Source organism: Schistocerca nitens, chromosome 4 (assembly GCF_023898315.1).
Source record: "Schistocerca nitens isolate TAMUIC-IGC-003100 chromosome 4, iqSchNite1.1, whole genome shotgun sequence".
Taxonomy (NCBI): domain Eukaryota; kingdom Metazoa; phylum Arthropoda; class Insecta; order Orthoptera; family Acrididae; genus Schistocerca; species Schistocerca nitens.
In genome coordinates, this window is record NC_064617.1 from 946,866,530 (window position 1) to 946,883,975 (window position 17,446).

Consider the following 17,446-nt stretch of genomic DNA (forward strand, 5'->3'; position numbering starts at 1 on the left):
GCCTGACCAAAAGTCTTGTTCCTCCTGCCACCGAACTTCACTAATTCCCACTATATCTAACTTTAACCTATCCATTTTCCTTTTTAAATTTTCTAACCTACCTGCCCGATTAAGGGATCTGACTGACATTCCACGCTCCGATCCGTAGAACGCCAGTTTTCTTTCTCCTGATAACGACGTCCTCTTGAGTAGTTCCCGCCCGGAGATCCGAATGGGGGACTATTTTACCTGCGGAATATTTTACCCAAGAGGACGCCATCTTCATTAACCATACAGTAAAGCTGCATGCCCTCGGGAAAATTGACGGCTGTAGTTTCCCCTTGCTTTCAACCGTTCGCAGCACAGCAAGGCCGTTTTGGTTAGTGTTACAAGGCCAGATCAGTCAATCATCCAGACTGTTATCCCTGCATCTACTGAAAAGGCTGCTGCCCCTCTTCAGGAACCACGCGTTTGTCTGGCCTCTCAACAGATACCCCTCCGTTGTGGTTGCACCTACGGTACGGCCATCTGTATCGCTGAAGCACGCAAACCTCCCCACCGACGGCAAGGTCCATGGTTCATGGGGGGGTCGTGCGTCGTATCGTCGGTTAATGCGCAGAAATGGCCTTGCTCTCCCACTACGTATTGCACAAGCACTGGGAATGCCAGCGGATTTCGAGAAGAAGCTGGTTAACATCCAGAGTTAAGACTTCCAGTTGCGAAAGTATCACTCATACCGTTTTCATCTGATTTGAAATGCTGATGAAACGGCAAAATTTTTTACCATGCCGAGCAATACGCCAGTCGACACGTAAGGGGCAAAAATTATCCCATTAAGACGCACCGGCAATAAAAATAAAAATAAATAAATAAAAACAGAATAAATATGATAGCTTTCACAGCTGATGGCGGAGAGTCGCTGCTCTATGTCCTTCTGAAGAGAAAAACTATTCTCAAAGAAAACTTTCCGAAGGGCTATCTGTATCGCTGAGGCACGCAAGCCTCCCCACCAACGCCAAGGTCCATGGTTCACGGGGAAGGAGCTTATATATATGCAGTTCTAGTGAATTTTATGCAATTACACGGCTATATAGTGATAGCGTGCTTCAGTGCAATGACCCTTAAATACTAGACTGTTTCACTTTAGTTGCGACTAAGATACTACGGTAAGATTGGCTGGAGAGTGGTGGGGGAGAGTGAAAGAAGAGGGGACGTTGCTTGTCGTGTGATGGTAGCAGAGAAAGGGTTTAGGGCTATGGCATCAATGCCGCTGCATATGTACAACCGGTGTAAATCCTCTAATTTAATTAATTGGCGTGTTCATCAAAGTAGGTAGAGCTACAGTAATGGACAGGTGGCATGCGTCAGTGAGCGGTGTGGTTTGGCAAGGGACATGACTGTATGACTGTGGTGAATTCAGACCTAAGTACTTGCCCATACTTAGGATGGATAAGAAACGAAATCTCAAAGAATCTGACCTTAGGCAGATCATAGAGGTAAGGCACAATTGTGACATAAGGTGCTGAACCTTCTGAAGAAGGTATACAATCTGCAATTCAATCGAATCGCCACCGTCATGGCCTGCATCTTCAGAAACATGTTCTTCGCAGGAAAACTGCAAGTAAATTGCATCACGAGGACATTACAATTGTATACCGAAGCAGAATATTTGGAGAAAACCAGTCATTGCAATCTCTTAGTGAGGTATCACCATATCCGATAAAACCATCTATTTGCAGTAGCTTAGTAAGTGCAGCACTGCATAGTTATTGACATCGAGGATACCTTCTAGGTAACTATGCTTTCAATGCGAGGGTACTCTCTCATGTGCGGATTTCACGTACTGCGTAGAGTTCAATTCAGTCTCGCTCAGATATTTGTAGCTTCTAGAATTCCTCAGATATTGTCGTGAAGTTTCCAAGAAAAGAAAAACCTGCCCATGAAATTCTATTACGGTCACGAGTCGAGCATTTTAGTGCCGACAGGTATATTGTGCACCGCGGGCCTGTAGCTGAAGGAGAACCTGTCGGGCGCACCCGTATGACGCATCTTTCGCCGGGTACCCCTTCAATGACACCGTACCATGGACCTTGCCGTTGGTAGGGAGGCTTGCGTGCCTCAGCGATACAGGTAGCCGTACCGTAGCTGCAATCACAATGGAGGGGTATCTGTTGAGAGGCCAGACAAACGTGTGGTTCCTGAAGAGGGGCAGCAGTCTTTTCAGTAGTTGTAGGGGCAACAGTCTGGATGAATGACTGATCTGGCCTTGTAACACTAACCAACACCGCCTTGCTGTGCTGGCACTGCGAACGGCTGAAAGCAAGGGGAAACTTTTTTTTTTGTCATCAGTCTACTGACTGGTTTGATGCGGCCCGCCACGAATTCCTTTCCTGTGCTAACCTCTTCATTTCAGAGTAGCCCTTGCAACCTACATCCTCAATTACTTGCTTGACGTATTCCAATCTCTGTCTTCCTCTGCAGTTTTTGCCCTCTACAGCTCCTTCTAGTACCATGGAAGTCATTCCCTCATGTCTTAGCAGATGTCCTATCATCCTGTCCGTTCTCCTTATCAGTGTTTTCCAAATATTCCTTTCCTCTCCGATTCTGCGTAGAACCTCCTCATTCCTTACCTTATCAGTCCACCTAATTTTCAACATTCGTCTGTAGCACCACATCTCAAATGCTTCGATTCTCTTCTGTTCCGGTTTTCCCACAGTCCATGTTTCACTACCATACAATGCTGTACTCCAGACGTACATCCTCAGAAATTTCTTCCTCAAATTAAGGCCGGTATTTGATATTAGTAGACTTCTCTTGGCCAGAAATGCCTTTTTTGCCATAGCGAGTCTGCTTTTGATGTCCTCCTTGCTCCGTCCGTCATTGGTTATTTTACTGCCTTGGTAGCAGAATTCCTTAACTTCATTGACTTCGTCACCATCAATCCTGATATTAAGTTTCTCGCTGTTCTCATTTCTACTACTTCTCATTACCTTCGTCTTTCTCCGATTTACTCTCAAATCATACTGTGTACTCATTAGACTGTTCATTCCGTTCAGCAGATTAATTCTTCTTCACTTTCACTCAGGATAGCAATGTCATCAGCGAATGGTATCATTGACATCCTTTCACCTTGTTTTTTAATTCCACTCCTGAACCTTTCTTTTATTTCCATCATTGCTTCCTCGATGTACAGATTGAAGAGTAGGGGCGAAAGGCTACAGCCTTGTCTTACACCCTTCTTAATACGAGCACTTCATTCTTGATCGTCCACTCTTATTAGTCCCTCTTGGTTGTTGTACATATTGTACATGAGCCGTCTCTCCCTATAGCTTACCCCTACTTTTTTCGGAATCTCGAACAGCTTGCACCATTTTATATTGTCGAACGCTTTTTCCAGGTCGACAAATCCTATGAAAGTGTCTTGATTTTTCTTTAGCCTTGCTTCCATTATTAGCCGTAACGTCAGAATTGCCTCTCTCGTCCCTTTACTTTTCCTAAAGCCAAACTGATCGTCACCTAGCGCATTCTTAATTTTCTTTTCCATTCTTCTATATATTATTCTTGTAAGCAGCTTCGATGCATGAGCTGTTAAGCTGATTGTGCGATAATTCTCGCACTTGTCTGCTCTTGCCGTCTTCGGAATTGTGTGGATGATGCTTTTCCGAAAGTCAGATGGTATGTCGCCAGACTCATATATTCTACACACCAACGTGAATAGTCGTTTTGTTGCCACTTCCCCCAATGATTTTAGAAATTCTGATGGAATGTTATCTATCCCTTCTGCCTTATTTGATCGTAAGTCCTCCAAAGCTCTTTTAAATTACGATTCTAATACTGGATCCCCTATCTCTTCTAAATCGACTCCTGTTTCTTCTTCTATCACATCAGACAAATCTTCTCCCTCATAGAGGCTTTCAATGTATTCTTTCCACCTATCTGCTCTCTCCTCTGCACTTAACAGTGGAATTCCCATTTCACTCTTAATGTTACCACCGTTGCTTTTAATGTCACCAAAGGTTGTTTTGACTTTCCTGTATGCTGAGTCTGTCCTTCCGACAATCATATCTTTTTCGATGTCTTCACATTTTTCCTGCAGCCATTTCGTCCTAGCTTCCCTGCACTTCCTATTTATTTCATTCCTCAGCGACTTGTATTTCTGTATTCCTGATTTTCCCGGAACAGGTTTGTACTTCCTCCTTTCATCAATCAACTGAAGTATTTCTTCTGTTACCCATGGTTTCTTCGCAGCTACCTTCTTTGTACCTATGTTTTCCTTCCCAACTACTGTGATGGCCCTTTTTAGAGATGTCCATTCCTCTTCAACTGTACTGCCTACTGCGCTATTCCTTATTGCTGTATCTATAGCGTTAGAGAACTTCAAACGTATCTCGTCATTCTTTAGTACTTCCGTATCCCACTTCTTTGCGTACTGATTCTTCCTGACTAATGTCTTGAACTTCAGCCTACTCTTCATCACTACTATATTGTGATCTGAGTCTATATCTGCTCCTGGGTACGCCTTACAATCCAGTATCTGATTTCGGAATCTCTGTCTGACCATTATGTAATCTAATTGAAATCTTCCCGTATCTCCCGGCCTTTTCCAAGTATACCTCCTCCACTTGTGATTCTTGAACAGGGTATTCGCTATTACTAGCTGAAACTTGTTACAGAACTCAATTAGTCTTTCTCCTCTTTCATTCCTCGTCCCAAGCCCATATTTTCCTGTAACCTTTTCTTCTACTCCTTCCCCTACAACTGCATTCCAGTCGCCCATGACTGTTACATTTTCGTCCCCCTTTACATACTGCATTACCCTTTCAATATCCTCATACACTTTCTCTATCAGTTCATCTTCAGCTTGCGACGTCGGCATGTATACCTGAACTATCGTTGTCGGTGTTGGTCTGCTGTCGATTCTGATTAGAACAACCCGGTCACTGAACTGTTCACAGTAACACACCCTCTGCCCTACAGCCGTAATTTTTCCCGAGGGCATGCAGCTTTACTGTATGGTTAAATGATGATGGCCTCCTCTTGGGTAAATTATTCCCGAGGTAAAATAGTCCCCCATTCGAATCTGCGGGTGGGGACTACTCAGGAGGATGTCGTTATGAGGACGTCCTACTGATGGGAGCGTGGAATGTCAGATCACTTAATCGAGCAGGAAGGTTAGAAAATTTAAAAAGGGAAATGGATAAGTTAAAGTTAGATATAGTGGGAATTAGTGAGGTTCGGTGGCAGAAGGAACAAGACTTCTGGTGAGGTGAATACAGTGTTATAAACACAAAATCAAATAGGGGTAATGCAGGAGTAGGTTTAATAATGAATGAAAATATAGGAGTGCGGGTAAGCTACTACAAACAGCATAGTGAACGCATTATTGTGGCCAAAATAGACATGAAGCCCACGCCTACTACAGTAGTACAAGTTTATAAGCCAACTAGCTCCGCAGATGACGAAAGACATTGATGGAATGTATGATGAGATAAACGAAATTATTCAGATAGTGAAAGGAGACGAAAATTTAATAGTCATGGTGACTGGAATTCGACAGTAGGAAAAGGAAGAGAAGGAAAGTAGTAGGTGAATAAGGAATGAGGGTAAGGAATAAAAGAGGAAGCCGCCTGGTAGAATTTTGCACAGAGCATAACTTAATCATAGCTAACACTTGGTTCAAGAATCATGAAAGAAGGCTGTATACATGGAAGATGCCTGGAGACAGAGGAAGGTTTTATAAAAATTATATAAAGGTAAGACAGATTTAGGAACCAGGTTTTAATTCGTAAGACTTTCCAGGGGCAGATGTGGACTCTGACCACAGTCTATTGGTTATGCACTGTAAATTAAAACTGAACCAGAGGTTGTAGAGAGTTTCTGGGAGAGCATTAGGGAACGACTGACAAGAATGGGGGAAAGAAATACAGTAGAAGACGAATGGGTAGCTTTGAAGGATGAAGTAGTGAAGGCAGCAGAGGATCAAGTAGATAAAAAGACGAGGGCTAGTAGAAATCCTTGGGTAACAGAAGATATATAGAATTTAATTGATGAAAGGAGAAAATATGAAAATGCAGTAAATGAAGCAGCCAAACAGGAATACAAACGTCTCAAAAAGGAGATAGACAGGAAGTGTAAAATGGCTAAGCAGGGATGGCTAGACAACAAATGTAAGGATGTAGAGGCATATCTCACTAGGGGTAAGATAGATACTGTCTACAGGAAAATTAAAGAGACCTTTGAAGAAAAGAGAACCACTTGTATGAATATCAAGAGCTCAGGTGAAACCCTGTTCTAAGCAAAGAAGTAAAATCCGAAAGGTGGAAGGAGTATGTAGAGGGTCTATGCAAGGGCGATGTACTTGAGGACAATATTATGGAAATGGAAGGGGATGTAGATGAAGATGAAATGGGAGATATGATTCTGCGTGAAGAGTTTGACAGAACATTGAAATACCTAAGTCGAAACAATGCCCCGGGAGTAGACAACATTCCATTAGAACTACTGACAGCCTTGGGAGAGTCAGCCCTGACAAAAGTTTACAATCTGGTGAGCAAGATGTATGAGACAGGCGAAATACCCTCGTACTTCAAGAATAATATAAAAATTCCAATCCCATGGAAAGCAGGTGTTGACAGATGTGAAAATTACCGAACTATCAGTTTAATAAGTCACGGCTGCAAATTACTAACACGAATTCTGTGCAGACGAATGGAAAAACTGGTAAAGCCGACCTCGGAGAAGATCGGTATGGATTCCGTAAAAAATGTAGGAACACTTGAGGCAATACTGACCCAACGACTTATCTTAGAAGATAGATTAAGGAAAGGCAAACCTACGTTTCTAGCGTTTATAGACTTAGAGAGAGCTTTTGACAATGTTGACTGGAATACTCTCTTTCAATTTCTGAAGGTGGCAGGGATAAAATACTTGAGCGATCGGTTATTTACAATTTCTACAGAAACCAGATGACAGTTACAAGAGTCGAGGGGTATGGAAGGGAAGCAGTGGTTAGGAAGGGAGTGAGACAGGTTTGTAGCCTATCCCCAATGTTATTCAATCCGTATATTGAAGATGCGGTAAAGGAAAGAAATGAAAAATTTGGAGTAGGTATTAAAATCTATGGAGAAGAATTAAAAACTTTGTGCTTCATGTGGTTCAACTGGCTCTGAGCACTATGGGACTTAACTACTGTGGTCATCAGTCCCCTAGAACTTAGAACTACTTAAACCTAACTAACCTAAGGACATCACACACATCCATGCCCGAGGCAGGATTCGAACCTGCGACCGTAGCAGTCACGTGCTTCCGGACTGCGCTCCTAGAACCGCTAGACCACCGCGGCCGGCTTTGTGCTTCGATGATGACTTTGTAATTCTGTCAGAGACAGCAAAGGACCTGGAAGAGCCGTTTAACGAAATGGATAGTGTCTTGAAAGGAGGATATAAGATGAACATCAAGCAAAGCAAAACGAGGATAACGGAATGTTGTTGTTGTTGTGGTCTTCAGTCCTGAGACTGGTTTGATGCAGCTCTCCATGCTACTCTATCCTGTGCAAGCTTCTTCATCTCCCAGTACCTCCTGCAACCTACATCCTTCTGAATCTGCTTAGTGTATTGATCTCTTGGTCTCCCTCTACGATTTTTACCCTCCACGCTGCACTCCAATGCTAAATTTGTGATCCCTTGATGCCTCAAAACATGTCCTACCAACCGATCCCTTCTTCTAGTCAAGTTGTGCCACAAACTTCTCTTCTCCCCAATCCTATTCAATACCTCCTCATTAGTTACGTGATCTACCCACCTTATCTTCAGCATTCTTCTGTAGCACCACATTTCAAAAGCGGAATGAGTCGTATTAAATAGGGTGTGCTGCGGGAATTAGATTAGGAAATGAGACACTCGAAGTGGTAAATGAATTTTGCTATTTGGGGAGCAAAATAACTGATGATGGTCGAAGTAGAGAGCATATAAAATGTAGACTCGCAATGGCAAGGAAAACGTTTCTCAAGAAGAGAAATTTGTTAACGTCGAGTATAGATTTAAGTGTCAGGAAGTCGTTTCTGAAAGTATTTGTGTAGAGCATAGCCATGTATGGAATTGAAATATGGACGATAAGTAGATTAGACAAGAAGAGAATAAAACTTTCGAAATGTGGTGCTACAGATGAATGCCGAAGATTAGATGGGAAGCTCACATAACTAATGAGGAGGTACTGAACAGGATTGGGGAGAAGAGAAATTTGTGGCACAAGTTAATTAGAAGAAGGGATCGGTTGGTAGGACATGTTTTGAGGCATCTAGGGATCACTAATTTAGTATTGGAGGGCAGCGTGAAGGATAAAAATCGTAGAGGGAGACCAACAGATGAATACACTAAGCATATTCAGAAGGATGTAGGTTGCAGTAGGTACTGGAAGATGAAGAAACTTGAACTAGATAGCTTAGCATGGAGAGCTGCATCAAACCAGTCTCTGGACTGAAGACTACAACAACAACAAATGGCTCTGAGCACTATGGGACTTAACATCTTAGGTCATCAGTCCCCTAGAACTTAGAACTACTTAAACCTAACAAACCTAAGGACATCACACACATCCATGCCAGAGGCAGGATTCGAACCTGCGACCGTAGCAGTCACGTGCTTCCGGACTGCGCTCCTAGAACCGCGAGACCAGCGCGGCCGGCACAACAACAACAGATGAAATATTTCTTCATCCCATTTGTTCACTATATATAATGTCAAAGACTTACCATTGTCTGATACAGAAGCTTCTACAAGTACACAGTCTTTTATATACTTGAGTTTTCTTAAATTTATCTTTATTTATTTTATGTGGTAGTGTTACTGGTAACTGATCTTTTGTAAGAAACTTGCTGTTAATCGCATGTATCTCTAGGTTCTTGCTATCCCTTACGAGATACCATAGTATGGGACGTACTTCTTGACTACCTTTGCCTTACTCTGTCCTATTTTTATTATTTTGGTGATATTTTCAACGTTGCAACATTCTCTCTCATATGGATTTCATTTCCAGGTACATTTTCTGACAGAGACAGTGTTACTGCTCTGTGTATTGAAGGGTATCTATGTGTGAAAGATCTGGTTGGGGAGCGGTTCTCATGATGAGGGTGAAAAATGCGGCATGTGTTAACACTGAAAGTGGGAAAAAGGTATCTGGATGCACATGACAGAAAAACCTTTGACGTCTAAATGAACTGAGCCGCCGGATCTGCACATTTATGATAGTTGAATAAATATTACATAAATAGCTTGTCCACATTTATCTGTTTCACAACGAATAGCAGTACAACGTAAAAATGGTTTGCGATGGAATACGTAAGTATGTGCTCTTGTAAAAATATCACGTTTATTCAAAAACCGGGACAAACCAATGAAATAAACAAATATTAAGTGGCTGATGATTGCTTTTCTTCATAACACTCGCGGCTGAGTTACAGAATTACATTTACAATTGCGTATTGGAGACCCCATCAGAATTTATCATTAATTATGGAAGGATCAGAGGAATCTTTCAATGGCGACATTCATGCACATAAACACACATCACAGATTTTCAGGGGAAATATATTAATAAGGAAAAACTTCACCGGCGTCCACGTGTTTAGCAAACGGTCTTTTCCTGAGAAAAGTGGACAGGAGACATTACTATGAGACACGATCTGCTAACTTAAGGCTCTCAGACCCGTACTTAAAATTTGCTGAGACAACAAAGACACGTGGAAATTAGATTGCGAGCTGAAATCGAATTTAGCGAAGTTTCAGAAATCTGTTCAATTATACTATACTCTTGAAAACACCTCTCAATTTATGAAACAGTAGTACAATGAAATACACATAATTTAAAAATATATATGTACAGTATCGACATTAAGGAACAGGATTGCCGGCCGCGGTGGTCTAGCGGTTCTAGGCGCGCAGTCCGGAACCACGCGACTGCTACGGCCGCAGGTTCGAATCCTGCCTCGGGCATGGATGTGAGTGATGTCCTTAGGTTAGTTAGGTTTTTAGTAGTTCTAAGTTCTAGGAGACTGATGACCACAGATGTTAAGTCCCATAGTGCTCAGAACCATTTTTTTTTTTTAACAGGATTCTGGACAGTTTCTGTACGCTGTGCGCATCTGCTTCGTTTGTCTACAACGCGAATTTGTAAATGTCTCCATGGTAACGCCTTCTCATAGCTCTATAGACGGATATTGTTTTCGCCTTCAGATGTCTGCGCTTTGAAAACAGTCAAAAGCGCTGACAGGTTTCAAGGATTTCCTCAAGATGACTCGATTGAAGGAGTGTCTTAATAGTATACAATAAATATATTAGAACTACATGCATGAGGCTGCATTTTTTACGTATCTCAGTGTTTATAAAGTCGTATCTCTTAAACTATATTTCGTACATTTATAGATTTGTGATAGTGCATTCAGAGGCATATGCAGATACTGTCAGTGAAATATGTTGCTAATAGAGTTAGTAGCAAAAAAGTAATAAATTTAAACGTCATGCTTGAAGCGGCAGTTTTTCATGAAACTCATTATTTATGGCGCCAGATCTCGTGAACTGGGGTTCTTAGTCCCACAGGATTGTTGCCTGACAGTAATGGATATCTGTACGGTTGAAATCGGTCCAGTAGTTTAAAAGGTGTGGAACCCTCGTATAAACTCACACACACACACACACACACACACACACACACACACATATATATATATATATATATATATATATATATATATATATATATATATATATATATATAATGTGTGTGTTTGGATGTCTGCAAAATATGCTAAGAAGCAAGGATGTTTCCCATTCCAAACCGTCAGGTTGCTGGTAAATACGTTATTTTCAGCAGTTCATAGAAAGTCTTTAAAACATTCTTGAACTTTCTACATCGTTCGTTTGCCATAAGCAACTCTGCTGAGCTGAACAATAAAACTCTCACCTATGATGGAACAAAACGTCTGAAACCCGTCGTAACTGAATAATTAAAGTTAAGCGACTTGTTAAGTTGTGTTTATTTATTTACGTATGGTATTAATAAACAATCGCAGAAGCAGCCTATAAAACATGTTTAAGTGTTAAATGTTGTGCTACATTTTAAATCTGATATCCTTCGGTGTACAGATTATCAAAAATTTGTTTCGTACACAGTCATTACGTCACACAGTGCAAGTGTAAGAATGTCACGCTGGTTATTCCTTGACGAATTAGATGCTGATGCTCTAGAAACGCAGACGTAACTCTCCTTACAAAGCAACTAAAACTAGAAAACATTTCCATCTACACTCTCTCCAGGTAAGTCGCTCTAAGAATGACTTCATTGTCCAACACAGATTTTGTCGATGTTGCATGGACTGACAACTCCCGTTGTTTCAAGTGTATCTGTTGTCCGCTTGCATCTCTGTTGCCTAGTTGCATAATTTGTTGCAACAGGATCCTCAGAAAACAAATATACTAGCCGAGAACAGTAATTGACGATAGTATGATGACTCTATCAGAAAGCGTCTCTTAGAATCTTGGTGATAGAAAAACTTTTCACCACCAAGACTTTACCAGAGCACACTGTTGACCTGATTTCCGTTTGTAACGTCATTACTGCCTGTCTTGGAGTGTGGACATGTGAAGCTTTTTGCGATCCGTCCGTCAGAAGGGAATGTTGATTTGTCGGCGATTGTGGTGTTGTTCTAGAGAAGTATGTTACATCGCCAAGGGCGCCCATGCTGTAGTTTGTAGGGGAGGGGGGTCTAGAACTGGGGGTATGGAATATTTTAAATATTTTGGAAGAAGAATAGTGACTTGTAAATAGCCATAAAAAAGTTACAGTTACGACCCTGTTAAAAACCTGCGTAATATCGACTTTTAAATCATGTTCTTGAAAGGATAACATCTGACTTCACAATATTTTAGACGAGGGCTTCTGCCCCTCCCCCCCTCTCCACCGCCCCCTCCCCTTGCCAAAGTGTATGGCACCCCTGTATATCACAGCATCGGATTTCATACAAATGGTTCAAATGGCTCTGAGCACTATGGGACTCAACTGCTGAGGTCATTAGTCCCCTAGAACTTAGAACTAGTTAAACCTAACTAACCTAAGGACATCACAAACATCCATGCCCGAGGCAGGATTCGAACCTGCGACCGTAGCGGTCTTGCGGTTCCAGACTGCAGCGCCTTTAACCGCACGGCCACTTCGGCCGGCGGATTTCATACATTCCCGGTTCCAAGCAAGTACTTCATTATCGATACAAACACCAGTAGACGGTTTCGTTGGCGTCATATATACTGAATATTTATAACACGGGATTCATACTTTGCGGTGGTGCCTACGAGCTCGAAGTAAGAATGCACTTGCAGTTAGACAGAGGAATCAACGCAAGGGGACTCTGGCCCGGTTGACTGACTGAATCAATTAACAAACGCTAATCCCAACCAAATAGTGCAGAAAGGCAATATTTTGTGTCGCAGATTTTGCTAATATGTCACAACCTTTAGCACATTTATTGTCAAGACAAGAATATACGACAAATCATAGTGAAATGGCTACTGCAAATGAACGGAACGATTTCTTAGCGTACATTCACGTTCTATGGGATTGTTCACTCATAGAAAAGAGAAAACAGGAATCTCACAACATAAACGCGAGTATTAAAGTAAGATATAGCAATGTGTGTGAGATATTTCAGTCTTACATATTCCAGGCTTAGTGCACAGCTATTAAAAATATCTTAAATCCGTTTTCGTAACAACTAAAGAATGCGCACTTATTCCACCACACAGGTTTAGTCTCATTCATTCAAAACTTCGTCACTGGTCTGAAATAAAACATAACTAGAGTTTTGGTTATCTCCTAGATTTAAAACCATTTTGTCGCAAGAGATATTCAAGTTGATTTTTATTTACACCATATTTTTCCTAATTTCCATTTACACCTGCTTGCACATTCATGTACTGCTGCGTTTGGCCTAATTTCCCATTAGTTTGCAGCACTATACATTTCTAGAAGTAAAAAAAAGAAAACACTACAAAACAATGCATACTAGTGTTTATGTCTCTGCGTTTTGTGTATTTAGGGTCATTACTTTATCTGCATGTTCTGGGGTTCTAATTATTTTTTAAACGTTCTTTTGATCTGTAGCGAAATGGACTGAAGGTGCAGTGTCGGAGTTAATGATCAAAACTGGTAAGAAAGTGGAGTTGGTGCGAGATGAGTAAAAGGAAATGAAAAGAGTATGCAAAGTAGGGAAAAGGAGAGTGGGTAGGTAATGTGATGGAAAGGAAGAGAGGTAGAAGTAAAATGGAGAAGATTCAGAGGCAGCGAGAGAGACAAAGAGAGAGAGAGAAATAAAGAGAGAGAGTAGGGGGAGGAAGAATTTTTGTTTCAGGTTATGTTCTCAATTACTTTGTTTAACAACTCAAATCCTTCTGCAGCAACGTTTCAAATGCTACCATTTGCTTCTCCTTGAACTTCTGAGGTCAACATTTTGTTTGCATTCGTTAAGTGAGCTAAAAAGTTCCCCGTTCTGGCCCTAGACGGGCCAATCATGTCCGACCGACCGCCGTGTCAACCTATGTTACCGGCGTCATCGGATGTGGTAAGGAGGAGCACGTGGTCAGCACACCGCTACCTCATCGTTGTCGGGTTTGAAATTGCTACTTAACGGTCGAATAGCTACTTAGTAGGCCCCAGGAGGTTAAATGCACTGCATGCCATCCTCCACCAAGAAAAATCCCTGGCAGAACCGGGAATCGAACGCGTGTCCTCAGCATGGCAGCCAGCCGCGTTGAACACTCAGCGAAGGAGGTGAATCGTTAAGTGAGTGACTGGCCATGAATCCAGAGTCCGGCTTCAGTCTTCGGTTGGACCTGGATTTTTCTTCTGCCGTTTATAGTTTCTTTCAACACTGCAGTTTCCTGTTGTTCAGAGTCCAAGTTAAAGAGAGGTCTCCCTAGAAACAGCTAGCTAACAAGGGGACAGTGCCTACTTGTCATCGAAGACTTCGTCCAGATTTACAGTATAAGGAGGGCTCCATCAAAAATAAAAGTGACAGAATTGGGAACCCCTGAAGGCCGAGCGTTCAGGAATAAAAGCCGAAGTAATGCTCAATATACCGTATTCATTAATATTTTTTATTATTTTCATAAAAGGCATAAAAATAAAGGCAAGGGAAAATTTGCGATTGCAAACAAATTTCCTGGAAGTGGTTGTAAGTTTTACAAATACACTCCTGGAAATTGAAATAAGAACACCGTGAATTCATTGTCCCAGGAAGGGGAAACTTTATTGACACATTCCTGGGGTCAGATACATCACATGATCACACTGACAGAACCACAGGCACATAGACACAGGCAACAGAGCATGCACAATGTCGGCACTAGTACAGTGTATATCCACCTTTCGCAGCAATGCAGGCTGCTATTCTCCCATGGAGACGATCGTAGAGATGCTGGATGTAGTCCTGTGGAACGGCTTGCCATGCCATTTCCACCTGGCGCCTCAGTTGGACCAGCGTTCGTGCTGGACGTGCAGACCGCGTGAGACGACGCTTCATCCAGACCCAAACATGCTCAATGGGGGACAGATCCGGAGATCTTGCTGGCCAGGGTAGTTGACTTACACCTTCTAGAGCACGTTGGGTGGCACGGGATACATGCGGACGTGCATTGTCCTGTTGGAACAGCACGTTCCCTTGCCGGTCTAGGGATGGTAGAACGATGGGTTCGATGACGGTTTGGATGTACCGTGCACTATTCAGTGTCCCCTCGACGATCACCAGTGGTGTACGGCCAGTGTAGGAGATCGCTCCCCACACCATGATGCAGGGTGTTGGCCCTGTGTGCCTCGGTCGTATGCAGTCCTGATTGTGGCGCTCACCTTCACGGCGCCAAACACGCATACGACCATCATTGGCACCAAGGCAGAAGCGACTCTCATCGCTGAAGACGACACGTCTCCATTCGTCCCTCCATTCACGCCTGTCGCGACACCACTGGAGGCGGGCTGCACGATGTTGGGGCGTGAGCGGAAGACGGCCTAACGGTGTGCGGGACCGTAGCCCAGCTTCATGGAGACGGTTGCGAATGGTCCTCGCCGATACCCCAGGAGCAACAGTGTCCCTAATTTGCTGGGAAGTGGCGGTGCGGTCCCCTACGGCACTGCGTAGGATCCTACGGTCTTGGCGTGCATCCGTGCGTCGCTGCGGTCCGGTCCCAGGTCGACGGGCACGTGCACCTTCCGCCGACCACTGGCGACAACATCGATGTACTGTGGAGACCTCACGCCCCACGTGTTGAGCGATTCGGCGGTACGTCCACCCGGCCTCCCGCATGCCCACTATACGCCCTCGCTCAAAGTCCGTCAACTGCACATACGGTTCACGTCCACGCTGTCGCGGCATGCTACCAGTGTTAAAGACTGCGATGGAGCTCCGTATGCCACGGCAAACTGGCTGACACTGACGGCGGCGGTGCACAAATGCTGCGCAGCTAGCGCCATTCGACGGCCAACACCGCGGTTCCTGGTGTGTCCGCTGTGCCGTGCGTGTGATCATTGCTTGTACAGCCCTCTCGCAGTGTCCGGAGCAAGTATGGTGGGTCTGACACACCGGTGTCAATGTGTTCTTTTTTCCATTTCCAGGAGTGTAGTTCAAATGGCTCTGAACACTATGGGACTTTGCGGTCATCAGTCCCCTAGAACTTAGAACTACTTAAACTTAACTAACCTAAGGACATCACACACATCCATGCCTGAGGCAGGATTCGAGGTGCGACAGTAGCAGTGACGTGGTTCCAGACTGAAGCGCCTAGAATCGCTCGGCCACACCGGCCGGCGTACGTTTTACACGAGTAACGCTAATCGGCCCTGGTCACAGCGAAAATCTCGTCGATATTTTCAGTTAACTTATTGCCTCTCTAGGAGATGACATCACTTAGTTCCTTCCCAGTGTTAGCGTTATTTAACGATTTTTTTACTGGATACAGTTGGTTGGGCAAAATAAAATAGTAGTTTAAAACATTTATTACTTCACTGCAGTGAGAGTTCACATCCATACTCCAGAACTACCCCAACGTAAAAGAACCTGAGCAACACGTATCTGGCTCGCTCATCACTTTGTACTGGTTCCGCCACATTGTCGACATACAAAGTAATCTCCCCAAAATAGCAGTGATAAGCACAGGTTTCGCACATTCTGGCATTCTAAGATTATTGTTTAGGCATCATAGTCGCCGTTGACTGTATGAAATATTTATTATTAATAATAATAATAAATAATAATAACAATAAGTATTTCATACAGTCAACGGCGACTATGATGTCTTTGAAGAAATATTATATGACTGTGAATCCGAACCAAATGAGAAGTTAATTATTGTTTAGCTCTGAATTTCGCTGTTCTTAAGGAATTGTCATAGCATTATTTTACTTCCATGGAAAAGTTCTTCAAGACATGTTGCGTTTGGATACAATATCTAAGAGTCTAGTTTCTGTTGAAAACAACCGACATTTAGAAATAAAATCTTCGAGTCGTTTCCAGAGGGTGTCTAGGATGTCGTGTGACACTAATCATTGATGTTATTGTAATCATATACACGAAAACTTCGTATAATAAATTAGATATTTCTATTATTGTACAGCTGACGATGTATACATGCAAGGGTTATCTGCATCGTAGAAGCAGGGGAAGCATTAACTTTCTCAGCATGCTACAAAGCTGTAAACATCTCGTTTTCCCAATTATGTGGTTGTTTTAAAGTTTCTGTAGAAACATGAACTTGGCTTATATTTATAAAAGATTCTCTCTTATCATAATGTTTGGAGAAAACCGCACGAAACGCATCGTTTCAACAAATCTTTACGAGGATAGCTGTCGATGAAAATGGAATGTATTTTGATGGAGTCTTCTCGAGATGTGATTTCTTTCTCCTCGTGATACGTTACGAGCATTTTTGAAGCTTTTTGATCAAATCCTTTGCCTGACAAAATATGTAGCCATTGCAAGGTTCCACTAGCGTAGCGCGTTTCGTGGAATCACTTTAATTCTGTACGATGTCACTCATTTGTCATCTTCAAAAATCTCGTCGTACAATTGCGGATTTGTTTGTGACCCTCACGAGTCAATTACAAAAAGGCGGTTGGTCTCCTGCACGTAGGGCTTCATCACATAAATCAAAAAATGCCTTTTCTTGCCAAAAAAAAGTGCCTTGTCGTGCCTTTTATGAAAATATTAATAAACGCAGTATGTCGAGCAGTATTTCACTTTTTTGCTGCGTATGTAATATAAAAATCGAAAATAAAGAAATTAAAGAACTTCCCGCATAGGGACTGTACGCGCCAACTTGGGAGTACCGTTCTCTATTCTTTCCGCTGCGCCAAAAGCTGCCTGGGCTCTAACAGAAATAGCTTGTGACTCGTCCGTCCTGAATCCGAAATGCTGTTTTTAGGATTCCATACC